Consider the following 24,910-nt stretch of genomic DNA (forward strand, 5'->3'; position numbering starts at 1 on the left):
CTCGCTAGTGCTGCCAAAACGTGACTGACTATTGGGACGGGGTAGGGGTTATCTTGTAGTGCCTTGTTTATGGTGCACTTGTAATCGGTGCATATGCGCACGTCCCCATTTGGCTTCACTGGGGTAACTATCGGGGTTTCCCATGTGGTGTAGGAAACTGGTTCCAGCACTCCCTGGGCTGTGAGGTGGTCCAGCTCTGCTTCAATTTTGGGCTTCAGAGCAAACGGAACCTGTCTGGCCTTTAGCCGTATCGACCGCACGATGGGGCGAGGGGTAAGGATATGGGAGGACCCTTGTAGCACCCTAGGGCCCCATCAAACACCTCCGGAAATTCCCAGCACACATGCTCGAACCCCTGCATCCCCAGCTGCTGTACCTCCATGATCTGAATTCCCAACGGTCGAAACCAGGCCAGGCCCAGCAGTGTGGTGAGCTGGCAATCACTACAGAGGCGACCCAGGGAAACCCACGGGTCCCCAGATGTAGCTCGCTAGATGCCCCACCCATCAAGATCTATAGCGGGAAGTTTGACTGGCCAGGATTGGACTGGTCAAACTGGGGGGCAGTTCCGGGGAATGTATATAAGCGGGACCCAGCCCGCATGTTCGCTCTCTTGTAATGTACCACCGAATAAGCATGTTGCCTTCAAACCGTCTCGTCACTTAGTACATTACAGAACAAGGTGCAAGGTGCATTTATATTTTGCAGTGTCCAAGACATTGAGAGGCTGACCTATTTAGATGACTTCTCTTGTCAGTTATAGATATAATCAGAAGTATTAAGCTCCGTGCTGCTGATTTCAACTTTATGCACATTTTTTTGTTTTGTTTTTGTAAGGGAAGTCTTACTCACTGGAATGTAGAATGGGTGCAAATCAAAGGTTTTTCGGTACATTAGCTTATGTTTCAAGACATAACACTACCCCAGATAGCTTCAGGCCAAACTAGATGAAACACTGGGAGATCTGCAACTACAGAAGTGATAAACCCTTCCCCCCCTTTTTGCACTGTGGTCCTAATATGAATTGAAGTCATGTGCCGTTGTTACTTTCCATTAAAAATCACTGTGAAAATTCATTTTGGAGTAATCTAGTTTGATTGCTGAGTCTGAACTAGCTTGGGCCTTAGATAGGGTTGCCAAGTTTGTGTTGGAAAATATCTGGAGGCTTTGGGGGCTGATCCAGGAGAGGACAAGGGTTGGGAAGGGGAAGGTCCTCAGTCTGGTACAATTCCATAGAGTCCACCCTTCAAAGCAGCCATTTTCTCCATGGGAGCTGATCTCTGCCAGCTGGAGATCAGTTGTAAAAGTGGGAGATCTCCAGGCCCCACCTGGAGGCTGAAAACCCTACCTTAGATACTGCCATTTTCGTTAGGGTTGCTAGGTCCAATTCAAGAAATATCTGGGGACTTTGGGGGTGGAGCCAGGAGACATTGGGTTGGAGTCAGGATCAAGGTTGTGACAAGCATAATAGAACTCCCAAGGGAGTTCTGGCCATTTAATGCCTTCCCTCCATTGGTAATAATGAAGGATAGGGGCACCTTCTTTTGGGGCTCATAGAACTGGACCCCCTGGTCCAATCTTTTTGAAACGTGGAGGGTGTTTTAAGAGAGGCACTGGATACAATACCGAAAATTTGGTGTCTCTACTTTAAAATACAGTCCCCCAGAGCCCCAGATTTGCACAGATGAATTCTCCATTAACCCTATGGGAATCAGTTTCTATAGGAAGTAATGGAGAGCATTCCCCCCCAGCCCGCTTTCTGATGATCCTGAAGAGGGGGGAGGCTCTCCAAATCAAGGGATCCCCTGCCCCCAACTGGGGATTGGCAACCCTGATTTTTGCCTCCTGTCCAAAAAGCAGTCATCTGTAGAAGTTACTATGGATTTGGATGTGTGCTGGTGTTTTATTGATACTAATGTTGATCAATGGTTTGTGGTTTTAATTGCTGTTGTGTGCAAGCACACTTTTATAAACTGCCTTGGAATCATTATGAAAGGGAAAAATCTATAAAATACTAAATAAGAACTAAACTAAATAAGTCAATGAAATCTGGAAGTAGGGACATATATAAAGTCTGGAGCCAAACTATCAAAACTAGGTTATAGGCAGTTGACACAGTCTGGATTGGGTATCAACAGAATGGGTTGCCTTACCAGGAAACTCCTGGAGTAACTGTTGCTGATACAAGTGCCACACAGAACAGATGTTGGTTTAGATTCAGAGGAAATAAATGCCTCTTCTCACTGTAGCCCACTGATCTTCCGGAAATGCTTCTGGGGGACAGGGGACCCTGAGGAATGATGTGACAGGGTGTTTGTAGCAGAAAGAAGAAACTGACAGACTTTCATTAGTTGAAAATTTGGTCTGGATTCATACAATTATGAAACAAGGTTTGTCTGAGTCTACATCAAGACGCACCCAAACAGTGCAGGCAAGTGTCAGGCAGGAGCATAGGCAAGTAGACAGACCAGTCAAAAGCAGCTAGAAGAGAACAAGTCAAACAATACTTCGGTTAGCTTTTGCTCAGATGAAGGCTCACACCTTAGCTGGAAATATTCATATACAGACTGCATGAAGAGCCAATAGGATGTTTAGAGATGGGACTATGTTTCAATGTGAAGAGAAAAATGTTGCCTTCAGCATATAGAGCAGAAGGATCCTGATTCAAATCCTACTAATGTTGTTGTTGTTGTTATTATTATTATTAGTAGTCCCTCTCATGGATTGCTGCCTTGATGTGGTGAGAGGACTTGCGTGGTTCAGTGAGGCTGTGGGCTATGCCATGCAGGGCCACCCAAGATGGACAGCTGAGAACCCAGACAAAATAGGATCCACTGGAGAAGGAAATGGCAACCCACTCCAGTATCCTTGCCAAGAAAACCTCAGGGACAGTAACAAAAGGCTAAAAGATATGGCACTGGAAGATGAGCCCCTCAGGTTAGAAGGTGACCAATATTCTACTGGGGAAGAGTGGAGGGCAAGTCCAAGTAACCGCAGAATGAGTGAAGTGGTTGAGCCAAAACCGAAAGGATATTCAGCTGTGGATGTGTCTGATGGTGAAAGAACAGTCCAATGCTGCAAAGAACAATACTGCATTGGAACGTGGAATGTAAGAGCTATGAATCAAGGTAAACTGGATGTAGTCAAACAAGAGATGGCAAGACTGAACACTGACATATTGGGAATCAGCGAACTAAAATGGATGAGAATGGGTGAATTTAACTCAGAGGATTACTACATCTATTATTGTGGACAAGAGTCCCGTAGAAGAAATGGTGTGGCCTTTATAGTCAACAAGAGAGTGAAGAAGGCAGTAATGGGATACAATCTCAAAAATGACAGAATTATCTGGGTCCATATCCAAGGCAAACCATTCAACATCACAGTCATCCAAGTCTATGCCCCAAGCACTGATGCAGAAGAGGCTGATGTGGATCAGTTCTATGAAGATCTACAACACCTTATAGAACTAACACCCCCAAAAGATGTCCTCCTCATCATAGGGGACTGGAATGCCAAAGTGGGAAGTCAAAAGGTAACCGGAAGAACTGACAAGTTTGGCCTTGGAGAACAAAATGAAGCCGGGCAAAGGCTTGAGTTTTGTCAAGAGAACAAGCTGATCATAGCAAACACCCTCTTCCAACAAAAGTCCATATAGTCAAAGCGATGGTATTCCCAGTAGTAATGTATGGCTGTGAGAGCTGGACCATAAGGAAGGCCGAGTGCAGAAGAATAGATGTTTTTGAGATGTGGTGCTGGAGAAGAATCTTGAATGTCCCTTGGACTGCAAGAAGATCAAATCAGTCAGTCCTAAGGGAAATCAACCCTGACCATTCCCTGGAAAGTCAGATGATGAAGCTGAAGCTCAAATACTCTAGCCACCAAATGAGAAGGGAGCACTCACTGAAGATGATCCTGATGCTTGGAAAGACAGAAGGCAAAAGAAAAAAGGGAACGGCAAAAGATGAGATGGCTGGACAGCGTTACTGATGTAATAAACACGAATTTGAGCAGACTTTGTAGGATTATGGAAGACAGGAGGGTCTGGAGTGTTTTTGTTCATGGGGTTGCAAAGAGTAGGACTCGACTGTGCGACTGAACAACAACAACAAAAGTAGTAGTAGTAGTAGTAGCATAACCTGCTTTTCCAGACTCTGATACATATATCAGAAAACTTATCTGACATTGGCATAATCTAAGTACAACAACAGCTATAAATTATCCCCCCTGTTTGCTCCAAAATGGAAAATGTAAGTATTGCTAGTGGCAACAAAGGCATTGTAGTCCTTCTCCTAGCACTTCCAGAGCCCCGTGACAGGGAAAGTGCTGCCAGTTTCCCATGCAAGGATATGTAGTTCTCCCAGTAGGAAGACAGAACACAAACCTCTGCATGTGCATGATAATGAAAGCTGGAAGAGGTGGACCTCACTCAGTTCTTCCTTTTCCACTCCTTGGAACACTCAGAACAGCTCTGCAGTGAAGCAATAGAAGTCAACATGATGTCTTAAAAGTTTTCCAGCATCTTGCTGTGTCGGAAATTGCCAGATTCTGGCTCAGCTGCACATTTTGGTTCACACTATGTAAGTGCAGAACAAGGTGCAAGGTGCATTTGTATTTTGCAGTGTCCAAGACATTGAGAGGCTGACCTATTTAGATGACTTCTCTTGTCAGTTATAGATATAATCAGAAGTATTAAGCTCCGTGCTGCTGATTTCAACCTTATGCACATTTTTTTGTTTTGTTTTTGTAAGGGAAGTCTTACTCACTGGAATGTAGAATGGGTGCAAATCAAAGGAAGTTTGTTTAAGAGTGTGAACACTTCTAATAAGTCATCATTTTTTCATAGCTGGCTTAAAATGTCTATATAACCCCTGTTGTGACAGAAGGAGGTGCCGTAACACTAGCTAAATAATCTCTCCATGTCAAAAACGGAAATCAAATTTAGATGAGAAGCTGATGTTCCACTTACTCAGACACTAGTGTGGAAACACTGAACATTTTTTTTCTCTGTTGTTTATGTTTCTCAGTGGAGATTTCCTTTGATGTACCAAAGGGATGTTTTGAATTCATTCACGTTGATGATTGGCTCTGTGACCAAAGTAGAGTAGAAAAAGTACAGAAGTGGATGTTCATTGTTTATGGGCTTTGGATATAATTATGCCATCCATAAAAATAGACCAAACAATTTTGCTTGTCTGCCAGAAATCAATTCTTCATCACTGGATTCCAAGTCTTCATTTTGTTTTCATTTTAAAGTAATAAAAAGTATTTATTGATCATTACAAAATTAGTCCATATGGCTCTTCACATTTATTAAATCTCATGAAGCTGTATAAAAAGGAGAAATTACATTTATTGCTGAGGTGCATATTCTTACCAAGAAGGACAAAAAAATAAAATAATCACTTTCTTAATGATTAATAGCCTGGTCTTCAGCAAGCTACAGGGCCAGGCAGGGAAAACCTTAGCCTGACATGCTACCTCAATGGAAGCTCAGCATATTTAATAGGTTGGATCCTGACATGATACCAAACATGGTGGCAGGTGGAGGGGCAACCCTACTGGCGCAGATCATCATGCAGCAGGAAGGAAGCACCAGCAATGATAGAACTGTTACTTTAAGTCCCACAAACCTTTTCTTGTTGCTTAAGTTCCCCAACTTTTATACAATTATTTGTCCTAGCATATTGAAGGCACAATTCATCAGGAAGCTGTTGAACACATGCACTACTTAAATAAATGGGAGTCATTAAAAAAATGAAATGACTGGGGCTTGCGTACGACCACTTTCCAGAAGATCATTCCTGAACTTGTATTCACTTCAAAGCACTAATTAACACTTGGATATGAAGTAAAGAAGATGTAAGGTTGCCAATCCCCAGGTGGGTATAATAAAAAAACAAAGGGAAAAGCACAGAGAAGGAAGTATTAAGCAGTTCATTGGTATTGCATATATAATATATATTGTATGAAGTATTGCATTTAGACTGATGCATTTTGAATGACAAGCACAGTTTCCTCTTAATCCCCAGGTGGGGGCAGGGGATCCCCCGATTTGGAGGCCCTCCCCCTGCTTCAGGGTCATCATAAAGCAGAGGGGAGGGGAGGGAAATGTCTGCTGGGAACTCTATTATTCCCTATGGAGACTTATTCCCATAGGGTATAATGGAGAATTGATCCGTGGGTCTCTGGGGGGACCCTGTTTTTTCAGGTAGAGGCACCAAATTTTCAGTATAGCCTCCAGTGCCTCTCCCCCAAATACCTCCCAAGTATCAAAAGGATTGGACCAGGACCCCCAATTCTATGAGCCTCAAAAGAAGGTGCCCCTATCCTTAATTTTTTCCTATGGAAGGAAGGCATTTAAAAAGGTGTGCGATCCCTCTAAATGTGATGGCCAGAACTACCTTTGGAGTTCAATTATGCTTGTCACACCCTTGCTCCTGGTTCTACTCCCAAAGTCTCCTGGCTCCACCCCCAAAGTCCCCAGATATTTCTTGAATTGGACTTGGCAACCCTAAAGAGATGTGAGCATTTCAGATTCATCCTTTCCTTTCAAAGTAAGAAAAAGGTGGGGACATGTTACTTCCCTGCTCAAGGGCAATTGTGAAGTGCTTTCATATCTTTTTGAACATAACTGATGTAGTGTGCAACATACTTTTGATAATTTGATATCCTACCAGTCACTCAGGCGCATAGCACAATTGAGTGGAAGAAGGCTGAAAAGGGAATGAAGGACACAGTCCTCCTGGTACAAAGGAGACTCGGGTATGAGGGCTTCTAGTGTCCTGGCCCCACTAATGGACCTCCTGATGGCACCTGCTGGTTTTTTTTTGCCACTGTGTGACACAGAATGTTGGACTGGATCGGCCATTGGCCTGATCCAACATGGTTTCTCTTATATTCTTATGGCTTGGATCCTGTGTTCTGTTGGTGGAGAAATTTCCATGTTCCCCTTTCCCCAGCAGTCCCTTCTGACCCCAAGAAAATCTATTACCTCACTTATGGGACCCATGTAGTCTAATAGCCATGCAGGTTGGGAGGTTGCAGTGAGGAGGAGGAAAGAGATAAAAACAACTCTCCTGCCTCATCCATCAACATAGCTCAGCTAACAAAGGAGTGAGTGATTGCTTCCCTTTTGTACCTGTGTACATATGTCTGCATGAGTCTGGCAACCCTATGAATACACTTTTCCAGGGTTGGAAAGGACTGTTGGGGAAGGTGAATGAAAGAGAAATCTGTGACAATGGATAACAAGATGAAACCCAGGGATAAGAATTTGTATGCTACCGTTCAGCATCTTGGAAAGGGGTCAGCATATTTTCTTGTGATTTTGGAAAGGGGTCAGCATATTTTCTTGTGATTTTGGAAAGGGGTCAGCATATTTTCTTGTGATTTGTGTTCTGACAGACCCTTTATACTGGAAGGATGTTATATAGGCCCAGGAGGCATAGGTATGCCACTTTCTAAAAAGAAGTTGCTCACACTTACTGATTTTGCTGTGAAATTGTATTGATCTCTTTGGTGGCCAGTACATAACATCTATTGGTAGTATCAAGGCTGTCTTTATCAGACCCGTAGCTACGAGGAAGCCTGTGGGGGCACAGCCCCCTGATGGCTAGGCAGGGTCCCCTGACTTGGGGCCCCTAACCAGCCTCCAGTGCCTCAGCTGCATCCTTCTCCATTCTGCCATCATCATACACCACTGCTTCTGCTTGCTTAGGGGATGTGATCATACACAGTTGCTTCTGCTTGCTGAGGGGTTGGAAGAATTCTCTGACCCCTCAGCAAGCAGAAACAATGGGGCACTTTCAGCACCCAGGACTGAAAGTTAAGCTCCGTGTTGCTTCTGCTTCCTTAGGGACTGGAAGATATCTCTGACCCCTCAGCAAGCAGAAACAACAGGGCACTTTCAGTGCCCAGGACTGAAAGTTAAGCTCCGTGTTGCTTCTGCTTCCTTAGGGGCTGTAAGAAATCTCTGACCCTTCAGCAAGCAGAAGCAATGGGACATTTTCAGCACCCATGATACCCAGGAAGACACCCCTGTACTTATTCCCAAGCCATACACCCCTGGAATGTGATATTGCAATGTAACCCTAGAATATTAATTGGATACAGCAATGCCCATTTGAATTGGAATGGTCTTTCTTGCACATAAGGGAGACAAATCCAGTTCCTTCTTGACCCAAAGCAGGTCTGTAATGTGATTCTGCTTCACAAGCCAGAACAACATGATGCCAGCTGAAAGGTTGAGAAGCATCCATCTTTCTGCTCCTGGGAATGAAAATGTTCTGGGCCCAGAGAGACTGGTGGGCAGTGCCATAAAAATTCCTTCACTTTTGGCAACCTTTAAAAGTCCTGTTATCAAAGAATAAGAATGACCCAAGAAACCTCCAACACAAATAAATGGCTTGTGTCTGGTAATCCTCAGGACAAGACAGCAGGAGCACAAAGGTTAGAGACTAAGCACTCCTCTTGTTGTGAATGTGTGGTATAACCTGTAAACTGATCTCACAATTCTGACTTTTAACAAAGTTTCTATTTTTCTTTAATTAATTGCTAAGGCCATCAAAGTCAGCCAGTCCCCTGACCACTTGATGGATGCCCATCCACTAAGAGAGAAATCTATCACTTTTGGGGAGCTTCAAAGGAACCAGTTTTGGGAAAAACAAGGCCATAAAGTCATTTGGCCAGTGTAATTAAAATGCCTATGTTGGGGTATGGATCTATGATGCGAATGGTCTCTGATTGGATATTACACATATGACACCCCGGTTTTCCATTGGTGTGACACTCTGCCCCCTCATTGGGTAGTGGAATTGAGTGATGTGACGTAATTTACCCTAGAAAACAGACAACCCAACCTGTCAGGTTAGGGAAGAGCATAAGAGCAGGAAAGCTGGTTGCAGAAGAAGAAAAAGGAAGGAAAAAGGGAATCCCTTCACCCTCTCCTTCCTCCACCCCCTTCCTACCCTCACCTCCCCCTTCCTCTCAAGAGAAATCTCTCTCCAGAGGCCTTGCATTTCCTCTGACTGAGCCTACCCTGCAAGATCTAGGTATTGCATCACCTTCCCCCATCCTGCTTATTCAGCTAACCTCTTGTAATTCCTCTTGTATGCTTGAAATTGTTTGATTGGGATGTAACTATTTGAAACCTATGCTATAATAAAATCCATTATTAACCAAAGGATTTTCACTGGTCTATCTCCGTAGACAAAGACATAGATCCTATACACCTCACCTCTCATAGGCCTACCATTTTGAGCTAAGAAATATTAATATTCCCCAATAAAAAGTTGTTTGAGGTGTAACACCCAGGACTGAAAGTTAAGCTCCCTGTTGCTTCTGCTTCATTAGGGGCTGGAAGAAATCTCTGACCCCTCAGCAAGCAGAAACAACGGGGCACTTTTCGCCCAGGACTGAAAGTTAGGCTCCACCTTGGGCTGACATTGGGCTAGAGGGCGCCTGCAAGAAGAGGCCGTTCTAGCCCTCAAGGGGGGCGGCGGGGGTAGGGAGCGAATGGCTCCATTGCAGGCTTTCTCTGCCAGACAGGGCAGGGTAGGGTAGGCTGGTGCACACAAGTGGAGGTCCTGGCTGCAGTGGAGAGGTGATGTTCGCCTGCAGGGGTTTTCTGGCCTGGTCTTGCTGGCCACCCGAGCGAGGGTGGGAGCTGTGCTTGGGCAGCCTCGGCTCGCCCTCTGACAGGAAGAAATCTGAATGGGAGATCTTGTAGCCCCAGAAGTCAGTTGCGACTTGGTGGTGCCTCCCCCCCCCCTTATCCCACCGGGCTTGCCTAGCTGGATCATGCTACAGGTAAAGGCAGGAGACCGTGCGGCACGTATCTAAACCTCTGAGTGGCTCCCCACCAGAGCTGCTGGAAGAGGGGTGGAAAGGGATCACCTTGGGGCAACTGTGGGGAGGGGGGAGGCTGTATGGCAGCAAGCTGGCAGCTTTCCTCCTCAGTGGTGGTAGGAGAGAAGGCCATGGAGGTTGGGGCCACTATGTGCCCCCTGAAAAAAATCAGGGCCTCCCAGTTCTTCAAATCCTGGCTACGGGGTTGGTCTTCATTAATTATAATCAAGGCACTTTTTTTGAGCAGGAATGCACAGTTCCGGCTCGCTTGGCATCAGGGGATGTGACCTAATATGCAAATGAGTTCCTGCTGGGCTTTTTTGTACAGAAGCCCTGTGTGAAACAATAGTGATGTCAGGGGATGTAACCTAGCATGCAAATGAGGTCCTGCTGAGCTTTTTTCTAAAAATAAGCCCCAACTGTAATATGAACTGCAGTATCTTACTGAAACACATAGTAACTTTCTGCCTCACCAAAGACTGTTCATGATTTTAATAAGTTGAAACTTGCAAATATTAGTATTTTGTCCATATTTCTAATTGCTTTTAGTTTTTCAAATGTAGTTCAGTCAGTGATTAGCACTTAAAGTGTTGCATTTTTTTTAAATAAATGACTATACTGTTCCTTCAGGGAAAAAGTCCTGCCTGATAAGTTTACAATAATAAAAAATCATAATACAATAACCTACAAACGCTTTAAAAAACCCCATTTGCAAGCAATAATAGGCAGCATAAAACATAATTACAATGAACAACTTCCTAATCATGAAACCATATAAACATCAACTAGTAATAGCATAAAATGTTAAAACTCGCAAACATGTTCTTGGGTGTCACACTCCAGTTTGGTTGTAGGCAATGGGCACCAAACCTCACTGCTAGCTTTAATAAAAACAGAAAATAAAGTCCTTGGTTTTTCCCCTCATTCTGAGGATGAGAGCAGAAAGGATTTTCATGGGGATTCCCACAAAGTACAAGGAAACAAGCACAAAAAGATTGGTGACCTTTCCATCAAGAAAAATGACTCTGTCGACAGCTTGAACTTAAAGAACTCAAGCTGTTGCTTCAATACAAAAGTGACTCTGAATTTGATGGTCCAGTTCTGAGAATGTTGTGCTACTACAATAGTTCTAACTTTTTCCTTGGTTGTTGGAGAGCTCAGTTTGATTCATTACCAACCATAGTTAGCAGCACAAAGCTACATGTGGGATTTACTCCAAAATCAAACCTATTTGCATGGGCAAAATGCCCATTAAACACCATTTTGTTTTATTGTTAGTTTCTCCAGTAATTAAATATTTGGTATCCTTTGTGACTCCTGAGACAGATTCTGAAAATGATATAGTTAAGGTAAGAAAAAAGATTTAAACAACCCCCCCCCCCCTCATTTAGACAATTTGCTTTCTTGTATAATCAATGTAAAGCATACCTGAGCATATAAACAGGAAATGGAAATCAACAGAGATGCCTAGCTCCAGAATGGAACCTCCGGCAGCCCGCCGCATTGCGGTGTGGCTGCCGGGGAGGTTTTGCCCCTCCCGGTGGAAAGAGCGGGTGATTTAGCGCGCTATAGGCGCATCTCCAGGGGCTGGGCTTCAGCGTGCCTTCTGAAGCCTCTGCTCCCCTCTTGTCCTGTGGTGCTCGGTGGAGCGTGCTGTCACGCTCGTGGCTGGAATCGGGGGGGGGGGGGAGGATTAGGCCTTGAAGGGCCATTCGGCGCGGAGTGTGGTGCAGTGTTGGGCTCCGACCTCGTCGTGGGACTGGTGCAGGGAGTCATTTTAGCGCAGCGGCGCATTCTTCGTCTTGCTGTCAGTCCCTTTACAAGGCCTGTGCAGCATGGTTCTGTGTCAGGACCCTCCCTTTTCCCCCTCGTGGTTGGCTTTTTTGGGGGGGCGGGATTGCAGGGGCACTCGTAGGGTGGCGGGGGGCTGCATTATTTGGTAGGCCTTATTCGGTTAAGCCCCTCATTTCTCAGTAGGCCTCCTTCTTAGGGCCTGGTGGCCTTGGCAGCCATTTTAAGTGGGCCTGAGGCAGCAGCCAGCGGGTGGGTGAGCGTCGGCCATTTTATGAGGCACTGGAGTTGCTTTCTTCCATCTTGCTTCTTGTCCCTGGTGGCCATTTTATGCCTGCTTTTTGCCTCGCCTCTTGTCCTTGGCAGTCATTTTAGGGGTGGATTTTGGCCTTTTTTCTGAGTGAGGAAATTGAGTGGTTTTTTGGGAGCTGTGAGACTTAGCCCCTGGGGCAGAGTGGTAAAGCTGCAGTACTGCGGTTTAAACTCTCTTTCATTTTTGTTTGGTGCCGTAATCCCTTTGGGTGGCAAACATGTCGGGGCGGAAAGGCGGTGGAAAATCAAAGGGTAAGCAGCCTGCTCATAAGGCTCCTAAGCCGCCCCAGAAGCGTCCTCAACCCCCCTCGTCTTCAGATGAGGAGGGAGAGGACAAGGTGAATGCAGTCATTTTTCAGAGGCTTCAGGCCCTGGACGGGCATCTAGCCCGGTACCATTATAGTTTGGTCGGCCATGATTCTGCGCTTGGTGTGGCACTGTGCTTGGAATCCAGCTGGGATAGAGAAGGCTCATTACAGAGCAAATAAGGAGATTCGCAAGGCACTGGAGGGTGGTTTGGGCCACTATTTGCCTCATCCAGATATTTCTTTGGAATGTCTTGACCTCTACAGAGGGGATGGGTGCATCTCTCAGAAAAGGGTAATATGCTTTTCCTGAGGGATCTTCGGCAAGGGCTTGTGTTGGCCTTGGGCCTTTCGGTGGGTGCTAAGCCCTAAGTAGAGACTTGGCCTTAGTTGTGGCAGGTTTTGCTGGGTTTATGGCGCCATGCTGCCTAGGGAGGACTGGTTAGCCTCCCCCTTTGGGGGAGTTAGGGGTCTGGCAGGATCAACCTTTGGGTATTGGTGACCCGAGGTGTGTGAATGCAGACTGTCCTGGAGACTCGATTGGATGGGTGCCTTTCGCTGAGACACGCGTCTGGTATCTGGGCCCTCCAGTGCAAACCTCCCTGCTGGGCCTGCCTGATGGGAGTTGTGATACACAGCTCCGGCTGGGGGGCCAGGTAACTCGCCTGCTGAAAAAGGCAGGGGAGCAGTCTGAAGAGACCCCTGGCCCTGACCTGCCCCAGTTTGGTTGCCCTTGCCGTTGCAGTGTTATTTAATAAAGTGGCCCATAGTTTTACCAATGTATTTGTGTCTGCCTCTTTATTCCGCCTTCGGGGGGCAATTAATTCCTAATGCTAGGAAAGAAGGAAAGAAAGAAAGCTCACTCACAGAGCAGTTGTAAACAGAGTTACATCCTTTTTAATCCACTGAAATCATTGGGATTAGAAAGATATAACTCTATTTAGGATTCCATTGCCAATGAATACAAACTTTGAGCTGGTGTAATAATAATAATAATAATAAATAATAATAAAATTTTATTTATATCCCGTCCTCCCCGCCGAGGCAAGCTCAGGGCGGCTAACAGCATTCATAAACATACAATACAATAATTATAGAACTTTAAAATTAACATTATTTAAAAACCAGTCAATACATAATTAAACTTAACTTAATCTGAGAGCAGCAATGTTATTCTCGACGCTATTTCTGTCAGTTTACATAGTAACAAGGGTCCTTAAACAGAACCATATTGGTGGGTCCCTTTGTTAAACAACCATAACTCAGCAGTCCATGAACGCCAGCTTGAAAAGGGTGGTCTTGCAGGCCCTGCGGAACTGATCAAGGCTCCGCAGGGCCCACACCTCCTCCGGGAGCTGATTCCATAGGGATGGGGCCGCGATAGAAAAGGCCCGTGCACGAGTGTTCTGAGTTTTAGCCTCTTTTGGCCCAGGGATGGTCAGTTTATTTTTCCCTGCTGACCTCAGTGCTCTCTGGGGTTCATATGGGGAAAGACGGTCCCTCAGGTAGGCCGGTCCTCGGCCATATAGGGCTTTAAAGGTAATGACCAGCACTTTGTACTGGACCCGGTACGTAATCGGCAGCCAGTGCAGTTCGCGTAGCCCCGGCCGTATATGCTCTCACTTTGGGAGTCCTAGCAACAGCCTGGCCGCCGCGTTCTGCACTAGCTGCAGCCTCTGGGTTCGGCACAAAGGCAGCCCCATGTAGAGGGCATTACAGTAGTCCAATCTTGAGGTGACCGTTGCGTGGATCACTGTTGCTAGGTCCCGACGCTCTAGGAAAGGGGCCAACTGCCTTGCCCGCCTCAGATGGAAGAATGCTGACTTGACAGTGGCTGCTATCTGGGCCTCCATTGATAATAAAGGCTCCAGTTAAACACCCAAGCTCTTTACCTGGTGCGCTGCTTTCAATGGCGCACCGTCGAAGGCCGGGAGAGATATTTCCTTCCCCAGAGCGCCGCGACCCACACAAAGGACCTCTGTCTTCGTCGGGTTCAGCTTCAGCCCACTCAGCCTAAGCCACGTTGCAACAGCCTGCAAAGCCTGATCCAGATTCCCTGGGACGGAGTCGGGCCGGCCGTCCATTAGCAGATAGAGCTGGGTGTCATCTGCATATTGATGGCAACCCAGCCCAAACCTCCGGGCAATCTGGGCAAGGGGGTGCATATAGATGTTGAATAACATCGCCACCCTTTGTCCCCGACCCATGAGGAAGGAGGAAAGCCATTGTAAGGCCAACCTGGTGTGTGTTTTGATCTCATGCTGCTAGGCTTTCTACATTTTTAACTAGTAATGTTTGCAGTCCTTAAGGAGCTTGGCTGTATCTTATTTAAGAGACAAACTTTAGTGCTTTGTTCATTCGTTACTGCCTATTAATGGATGCATGTTTCCATATCAAGCACAGTATGTTCTGTTTGTTAGTTTTGTTTTTCTAAAGTTATATTAAGTATTTAAACTGTTTAAAAACCATGACACATTCTGAGATAACCTTTTGGTAAAGACAGATACCACAAAAGGAAATAGCAACATGTGACAGATCTTAGAACAATTACATGCATTAGAGATCTTTAATCTATCTGCTATATGACTGTCTTTTGGCTATAGTGAGGGGTTTTTTTTTTTTGTTTCGCCTTAGTTTATCAGAGTTTAAGATTGCCTTTCTGCAAAGGACTGTGGCTCAATGGTCAAGCATCTGTTTGGCATGCAGAAGGTCCAGGTTCAGTCCCTGTCGTTAGGTAGCAGGTGATGGGAAACACTTCAGTCTGAGACTATGAAGAGCTGCTACCAGTCTGAGTAGACAGTACTGACTTTGATAGGCCAGTGGTCTGATTCAGTATAAGGTAGCTTTGTGTGCCATGTGTAATGTCAAAACAATGTAAATACAGCCAAACCAGGGTTGTCAAATGGTTACTGTAGACTAGGATCCACACTCAGAATTGATCCAGTTTCAGATGCAGCTTCAAATCCCCACTCTGCCATGGAAGCTTGCTGGGTAACTTTAGGCCAATCACCCACTCTCAGACTAACCTGCCTCACAGGGTTGTTGTGATTATAAAATAGAAAAGGGGAGAATATTGTAAGCTACTGGGAAGGAAAATAAAGTATAAATTAAGTAAATAAAGAAAATAAAAATAAATATTGGTTTCTGGCACACAGCATTTGGTGATTCAGTATGGTGTCATCATTTTATAAAATAGCAGACAGTTCTCTGCTGTAGATGCCAGACTGGTTGCACAATTGTCCAGCTGGCTATTGTAGTTTACCTTTAATTAAAATGTTTGTCTTTCACCACATGGTTTTCAGAGCAGCCAGCATAAAGGACACTGGAAAATGAAGAGTGGATTTGTTCCTAGCAAGCAGGCAGGAAGTTGTCAAGAGGAAGAAGGATATGGACTTGTTTGCATGCAAAGGTCAGCGGTTGCTTGCTGGATATTTCCTTTTTGTCCACATGACAAGAAAACTCATAGCTTCCTGCACTGGACAATTAGCAGGAAAGGGTGCGAACGTTATTGAATGACATTATCATCTTATAACCTTGTTACTGAGGAAGGCTGCTTATCAAAACTGATAGACATAAGTGAAATTTGGAGTACACAAGCTGCTGACATTTTAAATGAAATACTATTTTGGAATAGATTTTCTTTTTGGTAAAGCTGTGCTCCCTGCATAATTCTGTCTTCCTCATTCAGGTCTTACATCACAGTGAGAAAATTTCTAAATAAGTCTTTGTGGTTTTATTTTCATAAAGAACCAACAGAGAATGTGAGCTGAATGTATAGCAAAATAGAAAACGATTATTTTTATTTCTGCCTGTAACATATTTCTCTTCCATAGGCAGACAGATAGACAGGTAACATAGCTATATGGGGGGGGGGGGGTGACCTTGAGCAAGTTACTGTCTCTCAGACTAACTACAGCATAGAAGAGGGAAGAATGTTGTAAGCTGCATTGAGCCCAAGCAAGGTATACATATCTAAATTAATCAAAATAAATGAATCAACAAATATATGACCTAGGGATACCAGACTCCAGGTTGGACCTTGGAATCACCCAGGTATAAGTCATCTCCATACTGCAGCGATCAGTCTCCCTGGAGAAAATTGAGACTTTTGAAAGTGGACTCTATGGCATTGTATCCCACTGAGGTCCCGGTCCTCCCCAGGCTCCTCCCTCAAATCTCCAGGAGTTTCCCAACCTAGATCAGGAACCCTTTTCCAGCAGTTTTATGTTTAACTTAAAAATCAAGCAGGTAGACTGATAAATTGCTTGTCTTAGTACAGCCTGTTATTAAAAAAAGTGACCATGACAGTACCATAGACTTGGCCCTGCATCTCACAATGGCAGTTACACCGATAGAACAAGGCCACCCCCTTGGAAACCACAGAGGCCTGATAAGAAGGCACTGGGGGAACATTTGTTATACCCTTGCCAGATACGATGTAACTGTAAGTCACTACTTTTGATAGAGTTAGGGTTGCCAAATCCAATTCAAGAAATATCTGGGGATGTTGGGGGTAGAGTCAGGAGATTTTGGGGGTGGAGCCAGGAGACATTGGGGTCAGAGCCTGTAGCAAGGGTGTGACAAGCATAATTGAACTCCAGGGAGTTCTGGCCATCACATTTAAAGGGACAGCACATCTTTTTAAATGCCTTCCTTCCATAGGAAATAATGAAGGATAGGGGCACCTTCTTTTGGGGCTCATAGAATTGCACCCCCTGGTGCAATCGTTTTGAAACTTGGGGGGTATTTTGGGGAGAGGCACTAGATGCTATGCTGAAAATTTGGTGCCTCTATCTCAAAAAACAGTCCTCCAGAGCCCCCAATACCTCCAGATCAATTCCCCATTATACCCTATGAGAATCGATCTCCACATAGGAAATAATGAAGTGCCCAGCAGACATTTCCCTCCCCCTCCCCCCGTTTCTGGTGATTCTGAAGCAAGGGGTTGGCATCTCTACTCACAAGTTGCTGCCAACTTCTTCAAAGTAACACAGACACACCATCCCAAGAGGAAGCCTTTCCAATCGAAGACTGAAGCCTCCGGAGGTGGAAAGTCACATGTTAGCTGTAGAGGTGGGGCTTCCCCCCATCGGCCAGCTGACTGGGGGCGAGAAGGAGTCTGGGAAAGCGGAAGAACCCCTGCTGCGACCTGGAGACTGGCAAGCCTAGATAGAGTACTGGTAGTGGCCTGACATGCAGGAGTGTGCTAGGCACTGTCTCAGATAAGTATTTGTTTCAAAACCCAGACTCAGAGGCAGGGGAACTGCTGTCTCAGCATCCTCTGCTTTTTTGTTTCTGGCAAGCATCAGACTATACGCTATGGGAAACAGGCTTCTGTATGAGATGGAGCTTCACTCTGATCTTGTAGAGCACTTCTTAAGGTCTTCATATAATGGATTATGGGCTAACAAATGTAAACATGTTGGAAGATGAGTTTGGAATTTCAATAGCCCGCTGCATAAACAAGCAGAAAGATGAAGTGTGCAACAAGGTTTTGTCACTAAATTTATTACATAGCTTTATATAATTTAAAGCGCAACTGTTGTATTGTTACTCCAAGAATCATAATGACAAGGTTATATGTTTGAATTAAAATTCTGAAACTCATTTTAATGATTGCAAGTGATATTGTGAGTCAGTTAATAAACCCATTTTTGGCAGCTAATTAGGTTAACAAATCGATACAGTTGTTAGTAAACGATAGGTTGACGTTTTTCTTGCATTACTGGAGACTTATTTTCATTTACTGCATGCTAAGTGATGAATTTTGAGGCAGGTTCATTAGGCATATAGGCAGCATACTCGATAGATTTATTTCCCCCCCTCATTTTACATTAATCTACATAATAGCAAACACAGATACTTGAGAAAGTTGCAGGCTGGTTTGTTCATTTACAACAGATGGCAGAAGGCAGGAACATGATGAATGGGTTTGTGGGCTCTGAACTAGCAGGCCTATAAATAAAGAATCCTCCAAGCTACTTTAAGGAACTAGCTTGTTCAAAGGAAGGAAGAATTGTACAAAGGATGACTGGGACAAAATATGGGCCTGGCTTTTATGTTGTATGCCATGTAATCCCTCCTTTGTGCCATTTAGCTGAGAAATGACCCTACATACCTCATCATAATTTTGCTTGTTGTCTGACTAATAATCAGCTATTTAGGCGACTTTTCATTAGCTGTACCACCACTGTGACACTCCCTGGATTTATTTTGCTGGTTAGTTATGTCCCTACATATTTTTTTAAAACTTGCATTTAAATAATGGTTATCTGTAACAATGCACAAAGCTTTCGTTCACGTAATAAATACCACTGGCAGCCTTAAGTGCGGACAGTGTTCACAAGGAGGAAATAACACAAAAGGTATTCCCCTGTTGTCCTCAGCTTTAGGAATAAATTGACACACTAGTACAAATTCTACATCCAGTTATTCATCCACAATCCTGCTGAAATCAATTTGACTTGTATAAGTGTAACTGAGAACAGGATCACTTCTTTATTTAATGTAGCTCGTCCCCAGAGATGCATGAAACAAAGTTCATGCAGACCTCTCCATTAGGAGACCCAGTATCTGACCCAGTTCAACCTTGGGACAATTTGTTTATTTCTATGGTTTCACCAAGCTATTTCCCCCCTGCTGATGCAAGTGTTCAGGTCTTTCTGGGCACACAGAGGATCTATTAGATGTGTATATTTTATACATTTTATAGTAATATTACATCTCTAATTAGGTTATGATTTTTCTACACTTCCATGATTGTCCTCCGATGTCTCATAGTACTAAGTTATTGCTATTTTGTAGATAAGAAAAGTGTAATTGGTGTTAGAGAATATGGTGCTGTGGTTGCAGATATTTTTCTGTCTGCTTCAGTCATAAAAATTCTCTTTTATAATAACAGTGCAGTCTTAAATAGAAGTACACGCTAGTTCCTCAAAGTAGCTTGGAGGATTCTTTATTTATAGGTCTGCTAGTTCAAGGCCCACAATAGCCAGCTTCAAGAGGGGATTGGATAAACATATGGAGCAGAGGTCCATCAGTAGCTATTAGCCACAGTGGATTGTTGGAACTCTCTGTCTGGGCAAGTGATGCTGTATTCTTGGTGCTAGGGGAGGGCTTCTAGTGTCCTGGCCCCACTGATGGACCTCCTGATGGCACATGTTTTTTTGCCACTGTGTGACATAAAGTGTTGGACTGGATGGGCCATTGGCCTGATCCAACATGGCTTCTCTTATGTTCTTAAGTACACCGTTTCTAAGCCCCTTAGTTTGGTGGATTTCAGTGGATTTAGAAGGCTGTAACTGCTTAGGACTGTGCTTTTAAAAAAGGTTTTCCCTAGTGGCTTCTTTAGGAACAGCATAGATTCAACTTGACCATGACTGAAAAAAAGGCACTGGAAAACACATTGTTTTCATTTCTTTTGAATTGCCAAAGACAATGGATTTGTTAACATTTTCACTTGGGACTCAGCCCAAAGAGGAGTACTCAACTAGAAAACAAATCTAATTTATCATAGCTTTTTTTGAGCAGGAACACAGTTCTGGCTGGCTTGGCATTAGGGGGTGTGGCCTAATATGCAAATGAGTTCCTGCTGGACTTTTTCTACGAAAAAGCCCTATGATAAATACTTTTCCCAACCAAGAAACGGAGCTACAGCAAATAAACCTATCTGTATCATACTCAATAAAACCTGGGTCAGAAGTACCATTCAGATATGGGTTCAGTATGTACAACAATACGTGCTTCCAGGTTTCCTGCATGATCAGAAACTCTAGAAAACAAGGGATACTTAATTCCTGGTAATTTGGATAGCCCTAACATGTGTGCGGGTGTACAAGCAAAGAAGCTGATCATTCCTTCTGATCAATGCCCAGAGAGGCAGTGTATGCAGTCTTACTCTCCCACTCCACACACTGAAATAAGAAGAGCCCCATTGTAAAGGCCTGTAAATTTTCTTGAATAATTAAATAATGGTGTCAGAAAAGAAAATTTTCTGAAGACAAAGTAGTTGAAGTGGCAGCTGGTAGAACAAGCTGATTTTTGACGATGGACATGTTTTATTTAGGCTTGCCAGGTCCAATTCAAGACATATCCGGGGACTTTGGGGGTGGAGTCAGGAGACATTGGGGGTGGAACCAGGAGCAAGGTTGTGGCAAGCATAACTGAACTATCACATTTAAAGGGACCACACACCTTTTAAATGCCTTCCCTCCATTGGAAATAATGGATAGGGGCACCTTCTTTTGGGGCTCATAGACTTGGACTCCCTGGTCCAATCTTTTTGAAATTTGGAGGGTGTTTTGAGGAGAGACTCCAGATGCTCTGCTGAAACTTTGGTGCCTCTACTTCAAAAAACAGACCCCCAAGGCCCCAGATGCCCATGGATCAATCTCCATTATTCCCTATGAGAATAGGTCTCCATAGGGAATAATGGAGTGCCCAGCAGACATTTCCCTTCCCCCACTCGCTTTCTGATGATCCTGAAGTGGGGGGAGGGCCTTCAAACCGGGGAATCCCCTACCCCCACCTGGGGATTAGAAACCAGAAAAACAATGCATATAGGCATTACAAACAATTACCTATGCTGTGTCAATGAATACATTTATATTTCCATAACTTTATATCAATACAATTCAAAATCTTTCAGACACTTTCAGTTACTTTCAAAGTCCAAAATTTATAAACATAAATTGAAATCCAATCTGGATGCTTGAACTGAAGAAAGGAAGGTACCAAGTCCCGCAGTGTATGTATATTTCCAGACACAGTTAGTACTGTGAAGCCACTTGTGTTCCTTAAGGCAGCAATCCTCTTATTCAACTGGTGCGGCAACATGAAACCGGCTATACTTGTGTTTCATTTACAATTTCCACTGGCCGCATTAATGAATTAGGAACCTGTGCTAAGGCAACTGCTTTCATGAGCATAAGCTCATCAACTTCAATTTGCACATTAATTTTATTCCAGTGCTTTAGAACAGCATAGTTGTCCCGCCTTGGGACTCAGCCGGAAAGGGGGGGGTCAGCCCCTCCTGCAGCCGCCGCCCCCAGCTGCAGTCACACCCGCCTCGGCCGACCACCCAGTCAAGCCCAGCCAGAGAAGGGCCCTCTCGGCAGGCACCGGGGCCACCTGTGACATCCCCACTCACCTCCACGTGGCCCGAAGAGCCTGGAGGAGCCTGGCCACGCTAGACCTCACAGCTGCCCGACATGGAAAGAACTGACTGGCCACCAGGGAGGAGCCGGGGCCAGCCGGTGACGAGCCTGCAAGGCCTGGCCCGAAATGCGGTGGCTGGTGCTGCTGCGCCCCACAGCCCAGCCCACCAGATGGCTGGCACGTGAGCCAGATTAAGACCTCACCCCAGGATGCCAGGGATCGGCGTCGGGGCTTATGGGTGGGGCCAGCCTGGGGAGAGGGCAGGAGGGAAGGGGTGGGACTCCCAGGGGAATAAAAGGAAGCCACACTGGGAGGTCAGGGAGGAAGGATGGTGGATGTGACAAGAGGGCTGCCCGCTCAGAAAGATAGAAGGAGCCCTAAACACCACCAGGGATAGTAGGCTGGGTGACGCAACCCAGCCCCTATCCAATTCTGAGACCTCCACAGCTGGCTTCAAGGGTCCACCGGGAGGACTGCCTGCCAGGGGACCCCCCAGGGAGCAACAGGGGCATGACAATAGTTTAGGAACAGCTCAGGACCCCCCCCCCTCCAGCCCAGTGCAGGGTGGTGGGTTGAGGACCTCCAAAGCAGGAGAACCCCCCTCCCGCCCTGGAGCTTGGCAGCCCTACCCTGAGGAGCTGCCCATGTGGCCTCAGAGGAAGAATGGAAGAGGTGTGGAGTCTCCTTACTCGCCTCTTCCCATGCCCTTTTAAATGTAGTGCTGCAAACTGTGCTCACTCTCTTGTTGTTACCCATCTCTTGTGAGGGAGATAACTTGCAAGAGACAGGGAGCCATCTTGCTAGCTGGGACCTGTCCTTCTGAGCTCTGCCTGAAGCCACCCATCTGCTGTAAGGCAAGTGGAGGCTATTTAAAGGGACAGGCACTTACAGTGGTTTGAGAGGTGGCCTTTCCCTCTGTTGCCCTCTAGAACCCCTCCTTCTGACAAAAGATCTGAAACACTGCAAAATCTACCAATATGTCCTATATCTTCATCATGTTACATGCTAATCTGCTGTTCAGCTTCTGTCTATAAGTCTGAATGGTTATCTTCCATTTCTATGTATCTGAGGAAGCGTGCATGCACACAAAAGCTCATACCTTGAATAAAACTTTGTTGGTCTTAAATGTGCCACTAGCCCCTAATTTTGTTATACGTGAATGCTAACTCTAAAAAATGTGAGCTATCATTTTCAGGAACCATGGCCCCTTATATTACCCACACATGTAAAATAAACTCTCTGCCTAATACCATCAGGGCCCCGTGGGATCTTATGCAATTCTTGAGGGTTTGTAAGGCAGAGATGTTCCTCTAGGGTTTTTGGTTGAAAACAGCAACAATTTTCTATTGTGGCTGGCACTCTCCCTCCCTTCCCACCCCCTAATTTTTGATTTTGTGTTTCCCTCTCCCCTAACCAGACAGTGGCCAGGTAGCCCAAATTTGGGATGAAAAACTTTCAGGGATGCCACCTTGGATATCTTTTAATTTGATCTTTTTATTAGGTTTTGTATTTGTTTTATGGCATTACAAGGAATAAGACCTGGTGCGGGGAAAAATACAATGCGCTCTAGAAAGAGGGTCTGGGTGAGTGCCCCCCCCCCCGCTCTCTTTCCTCCTGCCTGCCCAAGTGAAGGCATTTACTCCTCCCAACATTCGTGTCTTCCCACTCCCCCAACTTCCCACCCCTCCAACTGCCTCCCTATTTCTCTCACCTACCCCTGCACCCTTGGCACTCCACTACTCCCCCACTCATGACATTCACTCATCCCTGCCCCTGCTGTTTTCCCCTTCACCCACCAACCCTTGGCCTTCACTCACTCCCCACCCTTGCTGACTTCCCACCCAACCCTATCCCTTGGCCTTCACTCACCCCCCCACACATACACACTTGCTGTATTCCCATCCACCCCACAGCTGAAACAGATGCTGGCTTCCCCTCTGCATGTGTGTGTGTGTGTTCTCTTGTCTGTGGTGGCTCAAAGCCCAGAAGGAGGCCCTGAATGGAGATAGGGAAGAATAATTATTGTGGGCAGGATGACAGTCATACAGATGCTGAATTTCAGCATGCCTTTTGTTTGCAGTGCATTGTTCCTGTCATATGCAGCCTTGTGGCATTTAGCATCAGTGTGAGCTTGTGGCATGATCTGGAGGTTTTTTGACCTGGCATGGTTGTGTTATGGTATACCATAGAGTTTGCACCTAATGGTAGCTATTTTCTGTAGGGGAATTGGTCTGACTTCAGCTTTCCATCTCCTCCCCCTCCCTGCAGCTTCTACTTAGGAAAAGCACAGTCTTTCTCCACAGTGGGGATCAAAGCAGGAGAGAAGTGACCTCAGCAGGGTTATAATGACACAGAGTCCATCCTTCAAAGCAGCCATTTTCTCCAGGGAAGCTGATCTGGAGAGCAGTTGTAATTCTGAATGATCTCCAGCCCTCACCTGGAGATTGACAACAATGGTTCCTCAGGTGGAAATGGCTGGTTTGGAGGGTGGAGTCTATGGCATTGTGTCTGTCTGAGGTCCCACCCCTCCTCAACCCCCCACCCTCTCCAGGGTCCACCCCTCAAATCTCTAGGAAATTCCCAACCTGGAGTTGGTAACCCTATCTCCTTCTTAGCCAACCATCAACCTACCTTTATCTGCCCCTCTGACTTCAGTTTTCTATCTCCTGCTGCCTCCCTGCAGCCTCTACCTAGGAAAAGTACAATCTTTCTTTGCAGTGAGAACCAAAGCAGCTTATATCATTTTCCTCCCCCCTCCACTTTGATCTGCATAACAACCCTGCAAGGTAGGTTAGACTGAAAGTCTGTGACTTGTCCAAAATCACCCAGGTAATTTTGGACCAGTCATCTTTCACAGCAAGAACCTAGGTCTGGCAGACTCTGCTCTGAAGCAATAACTTCTATGCCACACCGGCTGCCATGGTGGGGGGTGGGGGGAAGGCTGCTGCTGAACACTAGCAAGCAGCAAGTTCTAGGGTAACCAACCTACAGATGGACAGGAGAGAAAAAAAGGCACCACCTCTGTGTAAGCATGTCCAAACACACTTCTTAGAACAATAACAATATTTTAGTCACTTTCAGAAAATAATTCAATAATTATACAAAAAAATACTAGTGGTTTTGGTAAATAACCACAGAACAACCTCAGCATAGAATGGATAGTCCAGCCACAGGAACCAACAGGTAAAGTTCAATATTGTGATGCAATCACTGTTCTCCTTTTCTCTCCCAGGGGGACATCTTCCATTCCAAGTGCTGACAAATGAGATTCCTCTAAAAAGCAAAGTCCAGCTTGATTTCAAAAGCAGCTAAACATGCTCTTCTGGAATATTAGGACCTCATTTTTGTTGAAAGCTTTTCTCTGAAGAAGAAGAAGCACTCTCTGAAGAAGAAGGCTGTAGATTTATACCCTGCCCTTCTCTCTGAATCAGAGACAACAACAGACACCCTGTGAGGTGGGTGGGGCTGAGAGGGCTCTCACAGCAGCTGCCTTTTCA

The sequence above is a fragment of the Heteronotia binoei genome, chromosome 21 (genome assembly GCF_032191835.1).
Source record: "Heteronotia binoei isolate CCM8104 ecotype False Entrance Well chromosome 21, APGP_CSIRO_Hbin_v1, whole genome shotgun sequence".
Taxonomy (NCBI): domain Eukaryota; kingdom Metazoa; phylum Chordata; class Lepidosauria; order Squamata; family Gekkonidae; genus Heteronotia; species Heteronotia binoei.